The sequence below is a fragment of the Emys orbicularis genome, chromosome 14, assembly GCF_028017835.1.
Source record: "Emys orbicularis isolate rEmyOrb1 chromosome 14, rEmyOrb1.hap1, whole genome shotgun sequence".
Taxonomy (NCBI): Eukaryota; Metazoa; Chordata; order Testudines; family Emydidae; genus Emys; species Emys orbicularis.
In genome coordinates this window covers 17,807,272-17,816,197 of record NC_088696.1, presented here as the reverse complement: position 1 = coordinate 17,816,197, position 8,926 = coordinate 17,807,272, and positions in this window count along the sequence as shown.

Sequence of the window (8,926 nt, the reverse complement as noted above, 5' to 3'; positions counted from 1 at the left end):
GGTCACAATTAACTCCACTGAAGTTACTGGATTTACCCTACAGTATCAGGCCAATTAATTACAGTACAACTAAAGCTGATCAAAAAATGGAATTTCCATCAGTAGTATATACCTTGATAGCATTCATCACCATGTATTTTTGATAGGTTTCCACACCCCATTTAGGGCTTATATCACATCCTCTGTCCCCGTTTCCATTGGCGTCAAAGTTTGGCGCTGATGGCCATTTTGATTTTTGTTGTTGTTGATTATTTTTTATGTTTGAATAGGGGGTATGTTGCGTGCTTGTGCTTAGATACATTTGACTGTTTGTTTAAAGAAAAGGGTTGAAAGAATAGAGTGAGAGAGCATAAAGATTAAAAAAAGAAAGATTTGGTAAGGTTTAGAAGAAAAAAGGAAAGAAAGGTTGTTTGGTGACGTTGAGTAAGGAGAGATGAAGTGGGCCAAGGGAGGTGCTGGCTGCCGCTTCCTGCAGCCCCCATTGGCCTGGAATGGTGAACCGTGGCCAGTGGGAGCTGCAATGGACCAAATCTGTGGATGCTGCAGGTAAACAAACCTGGCCCAGCCCACCAGCGGCTTTCCCTGACCCATTCACCTCTATGGGCTGTGCTTCCTTGCCAGACTACATCTCCTGTGATGCACAGAGCTTCCCCTTGTGTCTAAGCAGTTGCTCCCATGATGAACTGAGGCAGCTCACGTGTATGCAGAGTAATATCAGCTGAACAAAACCAAATAGGAAGTTTTGATTCATGAATGTTGAAACGTTCTTATGAACAGTATCAAAACAATGTTCTAACAGAAATTTAACAAAAACAGCATCTGTGAGTTATTGGATCAGAGATAAGAAGGCCGCTTCTTCGCCTGCGTTTCAACAAATACAAGTGAAAGTTGTATTAAGTTTTTTGTAAAGGAATAATCACTTGAAAAGGTAAATCTATATGAAGAAACAGCACTTTTGCATGTGTTGCAATAAAAAATGTATAATGTCTCTTCATGAGAGGCTTGACTGCAAGTGTTGGCCAGGGCCTTCTAGGTGCAGCCATATTTAATCATCAGACCTGTTTAAATAGAAGCTCCTCCTTACTTAGGGGAATATAAACTGGCTGTTACTAAGGCCCTGTGGTTTTAAACCTGGGGTGGTTTCTGCATACTCTATTTTATTGAAACACACCTATAAAAATGTTAAATGAAGGGATGTGTCTTCATATAGGCTTGTCTTTTCAAGTGTTTATTCCTTTACAAGACTTAATATAACTTTCACCTCTATTTGTTAAAAAGTGGAGGAAGAAGAAATCTTCTTCTCTCTGATCCACTGGCTTTCAAAGGCTGTTCTTGCTGAAAAAGCACGCTGCTTCAAGTCGTCTCATTAAAAAGTAACCAATGTTAGTCTAAAACATAGGGGGAAACTTGTAAAAATTGTTTGTTACTAGGGGCTTATGGTTTTTAAACAAGAGCCATCTCCCCTCCCCCCCACCTTTAACTGCCTTATTCTTATCTAAAAACACAGACCCCAAGCATTTTCCCCGCCATGTAGCACTTTTACATAGGGGCTTTAATAAAAGTTAAAACCATAAGCCCCTAGTAACAAACAATTTTTAAAAGTTTCCCCCTATGTTTTAGACTAACATTGGTTCAGGAAAATGAATTCTATGACACTACTGTAGAACAACATCTGATTGGGCCAATCCAAAGGTGGTGATAACAAGCCTGAGGGGCTGTGAACCTGGGAAGTTGTCTCTTTCCGCAGAAACACTTGGAAGGGTAAGATCTCTCTCTCTGACTCGACCACGTGCTGTCTATATTTGCCCTTTGCAAAGGGGCTTTCTTTTCCCTTTTCTTGCCCTGTTCTCTCTTTTAACCTATCTTTATATGTTTCTCTTTTATTTAACTCTTATTAAATGCTCTTTTCTTAACCTATCCTTGTATTTAATAGGTTAAATGCTTTACTATTAACCTCCCTTTATACTTTTTACCATGTGCTTACTAAACAGTTTCTGCTTTAGTAAATGCCCTTTTTTTGCCATGTGTGTTCTTTTTAAATCTATTTTTCAATCTTATTTAATATTTTTAAATGCTTTTTTCTTAACCTACCCTTATATTTAATAGTTTAAATCAGGTATTGGCAACCTTTAGCATGTGGTCCATCAGGGAAAGCCACTGGCGGGCCGGGCTGGTTTGTTTACCTGCAGCATCCACAGGTTTGGCCGATCACAACTCCCAATTGCCACGGTTTGCCGTTCCAGGCCAATGGGCCTCCCTTGGCCCACGCCGCTTCCCGCAGCCCCCATTGGTCTGGAACGGCGAACCGTGACCAGTGGGAGCTGCGATCGGCCGAATCTGCGAACGCTGCAGGTAAACAAACTGGCCTGGCCCGCCAGCGGCTTTCCCTGACGGGCCGCGTACCAAAGGTTGCCGATCCCTGGTTTAAATGTTTCTTTCTTAACCTGCCTTTATATTTTTTACCATGTGCTTACTAAACAGTCTCTGCTTTAGTAAATGTCCTTTTTTCGCCATGTGTGTTCTTTTTAAACCTATTTTTCAATATTATTTAATGTTTTTAAATACTCTTTTCTTAACCTACCCTTATATTTAACATTTTAAATGTTTCTTTCTTAACCAACCTTTATATTTTTACCATGTACTTACTAAACAGTTTCCTTTATATGTTTCTCTTTTATTTAACTCTTTTTAAATGCTCCTTTCTTAACCGACCCTGATGTTTAATACACCTTTTACATTTATTTCAATTTTTTTATTCTTTAATAACATACCAAACTAGTCCTTTAAAATCATCTCTCCTTACTAAACCTCACCAAAAATCTCTTTTCTTTAATAACTCGCCTCTATTCTTTCAAATTAACCCTTTAAAAACAAATTTTTAAAGTTATCTCTTTGTAGTCTTTAATAAAATGCCAAACTAGGCCTTTACTCACCCTCACCAAACAACCTTTCTTTCCTTTTTTCCTCTAAACCTTACCAAAGCTTTTTTTAAATTTTTTATGCTCTCTCACTCTATTTCAACCTTTCTCTAAACAAACAAGAAAATGTATCAAAGCACAAGCACGCAACATCCCCCCTATTCAAACATAAAAAAAACCATCAATTTTTTTTTTAAAAAAAGGGCGACGGTGCCAAACTTTGACGCCAACGGAAACGGGGACGGAGGGTGGGATATAAGCCTTAAATGGGGCATGGAAACCTGTCAAAAATACATGGTGATGAATGCTATCTAGGTATATAGTACTTTTATCCCATAGGAAATTCTGAAATTTTGACGTTCATTTTCATCCAAATCAGAAAAATATATGAAATATCAAAACTTTTCATGAAAGAAAAAAATTTCTGTTATGAACAGTATCAAAACAATGTTCTAAGAACTTTTCAACATTTATGAATCAAAACTTCCCATTTGGTTTTGTTCAGCTGATATTACTCTGCATCCACCTGAGCTGCCTCAGTTCATCATGGGAGCAACTGCTTAGACACAAGGGGAAGCTCTGTGCATTACAGGCGATGTAGTCTGGCAAGGAAGCACAGCCCATAGGAGTGAATGGGGGTTTGAGGCAATACGACAGTTCGGGCACATGCAAAGATTAACGTCAACCCAACCTGAAACAAAATGTTCTGACTCGATGAAATGAAATGTTTTGATTTTCCCGACAGTAAATTCTGCTGAAATCAGTATTTTCACAGGGAAAATATTGACTTACACAAAACCCCATCTTTTGAATGAAAAAATGTTTCACGTGAAATGTTTCAACCAGCTCTGAGTACAACACAGGAACAAATGAGCCAGCTCAGAGAAATCTTTAGGTATTGCTTCAGTTCCCTGTATTTGGAAAAGTTTAAAACCAAACTTCAGTCCCCTCTGTCTTTTTATTCTTAAATTGTACAAAGTATAGAGTTGATGTTTCTGAAGCTGTTCTCTAGAAAAATATTTAAATCACGTTATTACTAGCTAACTTTAGACCTGACTTTCATATCAGATTGAGAAGTTTGTATCATGTAGCAAAGTTGCCAAATTTTCCTTCTGAATTTTCACTTCTACAGTACAAAGGACTGTCAGGGAAAGTTAACATTCAAATAGTTGGAGAACTTGAAATTACATGTAAATTGCTTCCCATTACCTCTTATCAACTGTCAGTAGGTATATCAAAAGAAAAGCAATTATTAGTGATAGAAAAGTAGACACCACACAATTAGCTGAATGTTCTATTAAGCCAATATTTTGGGAGGTAAGGTAGTTAGACGTATTCCAAAGTTACTCTTCAGTATTAGGCAGTTATTGTTCTGTAGTGCTGTAGCATGGTTGGAACGACGTGTTTTAGGACCTTTATGTCATAGTGATATGTTTGTTTTTTCCTGTTCCTTTATTCTGCATCTTTGTACATGAGCTACACACACTGCATTCCTCATCCTATGTGAATGTGTAGGAAACTGCTGGGCAAAACGATTGTAGCTTCTTTAACATCAAATGCTCATTGCTAAAGTATATTTAGGATGCACATCTAGGAAGTAATTGATTTTGTTTGCAATTGAGAAACCTTACACTGCAAAATGTAAAGGATCCTGGGGGGATTTTGATTCTCAAAGTCATGGTGACCACTTAACTGTATCTGTCAACCCTTAATCTGAACTATGGATGGTCAATCTGAAAACAGCTTGTTAATGTCAGTTAGGATTGACTGTAGCTTTGGGAAATACTTGTGAAAAAGCCTCCTCCACCCCCATCCTCAGGAAAGAGAATAACAGTCTGAAATCTGTCCTTGCAGCAGCCTGTTTTCTCCCTAGGAATGAAGGGAATGGTGCTTTTCATCATTCTGTTCCAGCCATAGTACAGTAATTATCTTGTTGTTCATTGCTGTGTTGTAATGGCTAGTTGAGAAGACTGAAACACTACACTGCAAGCTTAAATTGCTATTAACTTCACTAGAACTGACATATTTACAAAGATGCTCTCAGAAAGTGTTATCTTAAGTGGCCAGCATCTTCATTAGAGTACAAGGAGAGGAGAGAACCTTGTCTTTCACATTATTCCTATCTTACCTAAAGGAGAAGAATTCACTCCTGTTAGTTTGTTTTGCTTTTTACAGGAGAATATCCAAGAGAGATGCTTCTGAACCAAAACCACCTGTCCAATGCCAGCCACTGGGAAATTCAGATATGGATCCAAACTTTGAGGCTCTGGCCTGTATCTACCAGAGAACACCTTGCTAAGGATACCTTTCCTTTCAATTAACCTTAGAAATATGCTGTCCAGAGAGGCATAGGTGCTGGCACTAAGGGTGCTGGGGGGGCTGCTGCACCCCCTGGCTTGAAATGGTTTCTATTATATACATGGTTTACAGCAGGGGTAGGCAACCTATGGCATGCATGCCAAAGGTGGCACGTATGCCAAAGGTGGCATGCAAGCTGATTTTCAGTGGCACTCACACTGCCCGGGTCCTGGCCACCGGTCCGGGCGCTCTGCATTTTAATTTAATTTTAAATGAAGCTTCTTAAACATTTTAAAAACCTTATTTACTTTACCTACAACAATAGTTTAGTTATATATTATATACTTATAGAAAGAGACCTTCTAAAAACATTAAAATGTATTACTGGTGTCTGCTCTGCTTCCACACTAGCATGCGAAACCTTAAAGTAGAGGGAATCAATGAAGACTTGGCACACCACTTCTGAAAGGTTGCCGACCCCTGATTTACAGTTTGGTTCCATGGCTCTCAGTACCCTTACTGTACCAATTGTTCCAGCAACCCTGCAGAGTGGTGGTCTCTTTTCTGAACATCCTACTCTTTAAAGAGCAGTTGCTAGAGAGAGAATAATTTAATCTGAACAGATAATCAGTACCTTGGCTATGTCAATGTTGTGGTGTTCTGTGGGCATGGAAATTGAAGACCTGCATCCAGAGAAGTCTGAGTGGATGGGTTTATCTATTGTATGAGCTCTGGGCCTGCTGCACTGTCCTGATCCTTCTAAAGATTTATCAAGCTGGCACAGAGCTCCCTGCGAGGAAATATGGGGCCTTCACCATTTGGGCCTCATACAATATGTCAATCATTAACACAGAACACATACAAGAAGAAAAAGCAAGGAACATCCCTGGGCCAGAGGGGGTTGGGAATATTGCTGTAGTTTACAGTAATAACCCCAGACATAGTGCAGAGCACAGTAATATTTTTAATAAGTGGTGAATATCCCAAAGCACTGCATCTGATTTAGATCCTCTGTCACCTACGTATCAGACTGAACCTCTTAAACGGATGTACAGTTTGGTTATAATACAAAATGTTTCACTTCACTCAGCAGATCCCTCTTTCCATGTTCTCCCAAGTTTAAAATGATTTCACTTGTGCTGGCTGCTGGCTAACAGACTCTATGTCCCCAAATGAAATAGTTTTGCTGTCTCTTGACTTGCTTCAGAACTGCAGCTCCGGCTCCTTCCTCTGTAAAACAATTTCTCCAGTTAAGCTAGTACCCGCCCTTTGGTGTATCTTTCAAGTCAAACATATAGTGAAAACAAAACCCCGGGACTCCTTGCAAAAATACTTCCTCTTTTCTCCTTGGCAGCTTTCATCATTTCAATCAGAAGTGTCACTGTCTACTCTGCAGTTCCTTTGTATGGTATAGTTATGAGCGATGCTTGGCGCCATAGCACAGCTGGAGTCTGCAAAGAGATACTCATTCCTGGCTAGTCTGTGAACATCTCCTTCAGCAAAAAATCCTCCCCTTCTGGTGAACCAGAGCTCCTTTCCCTGAAGTTGGGGATGGAACCACTCATGTTCAAGTATAGTAGCCCTCGCCCCTATCCTAGCTTTAGAGGTCCTTCAGAAGTAACTGGGTAAGGGCATGAGGATCAAGTTCTGCAGATGTTGGACTCCTGAAGAAAGGCTAGGTAGTGCACTATTTCATTCAACAAACCCCAGAGATAGTAGCAGGAGGGAGGAGTTGTTGAAGCTGAGCAAGGGAAAGTATGCCCCATGCAACATGGTACAGCATGTTGGAGTGGCCAGAAGCAAGCAGCTAAAAATGCAGGGCTAGATTATACCCATGTAAGTAGGGGAGTAAGCCTCCGCAGATGCCCTCTTGCTCAGCCTATCTGTATCTTGAGTGTGGCTCAGGGGTGGAGTGCACTCCGCTCTCCAGATACTTGCTGTGTCAGCAAGAGAGTGGCAGTGCATAGGGCAGAGGAGTCCATCCAATCCGTCCCCATCCACTGCCAGGAGTAGTTGGCCTGGCTTTGGGGCCTGGTGGGGCCAGGAGAAGCAGGAGTAAGCTGCATCCATGTAAATGTTGCAGTAAATTACTCCCTCCTCCTATCATCCTTCCAGAACAAGAGGATAATAAAGGATGAGCTATGACGAGACAGTTCCTTCCCAAGCTGTTCCTTTCATCAGATCTGAGACCATAGGCTCAGGCTAGCTTTTGTCTGACTACTTGTACCAATAGCTTAAACCCCATTTATTTTAAGCAAGGACCTTAAATATGCCCTGAAGAGAGCAGGGGGAAAAATTCACAATTAGTTTATTCAATTAACCGAGCTTCTCTCTCTGCTCATAAATCTTCTTTGAGCAGATCATGATTTTCTCAAATGTATTCATTATTTGAAATTGTGCTGGATAATTTCAGCAAATAATTCTCCGCCTGCAAAGTATAAGTGGAGAGTGATACCAGACACCTCTGTGTTCTTGGGGAACCAGGGTGCAGTATTCAGCCTGACTCATGAAAGACACCCTCCTCCCCCCCCCCCCCCCCCCAGCTTCTGTTTAAACCAAAACCCATCAGAGGAAAAAACCCTGCAGAGAGCAGTGAAGGGCATTGGGAGACACACCTAGACCCCTCCTGACAAGGGTGACAAGATTAAGACATCTCCATTAGCATACAGAATGGAGAGCAAAGACAACTCCCCTAGCCTCATCTGCATGAAAGATGGGACAGGAAGACATCTCAATTTACATACAGAATGGAGAACAGAGAACCACACTGAATTCTGGGACCAGAAAAAGCAGGGAAGCACTGCATCATGGGAATCTCTGCTCCAGATGCTAATGAACCTATGTCTGCACACACCCAGCTCAGCAATTATCAGACCAATTCTAGTAATGAATCCTTAATTGATATCCAAATACTGAAGCAGCCTAGTTGCATTGTGAGCTCCCTGGAAGAAAACACCACCCATAGCCAAGAGTGATCAGCTCCTATTGTCTAGTCTAAAGAAAACCCTTGAGTCATCAGCTTACCTATAAACAAATCTATTGTTCTCCCTTGAACAATTGTATTTTCTCTACAAAAATCCCTATTCACCCTCTAGTCAGTGTTCTGATGCTTAGATCCACACTATGCATCAGTTCCACTGGAACTCCAGCTTCTGACTGATCGTGCTGGGGTCTCTGCCTGTCTCCAGCACTCAGGAGCCTGAGCTACCACCATCACCTTGGAACCCCGACCAGTTCAAGCCCCATGGAGTGGGTGAGATCCCCTTCTCTCTCTCTCTCTCTCTCTGTTTTCCTTTCTATCTTAGGTATTAACCTTTAATAATGTATGTTATGTTGGTGTAGCCCTCCTTGTGTAGTTATCACTAGTATTCAATAAATAACTGTTATCGTTAACTTGGTTGCTTCTCTCTCTCTTGCTGAACTTTACTCTTTTGTGTTTCCCCCATTCACTCTACAGCAACGCTTCTTTTACCTAAGCTAAAGATCCCTGCAGCGCCCAAAATACTGTGGGGTTTGCTCATCAAGTAGGTTACTGCCAGTACAATTGTGTTGTGAGAGTGGGGATAGGGACGTGCTGAATCTGGGACGCATAAGGATAACAGCTTGAAAGTGCTGCTTGACCCAGTCCATGGAGCCCAGGGGCATATAAGGAGAGTCAGCTTGAAAGTGCTGCTTCATCCAGACCAGTGAGTCCAGAGACATATAAGGGG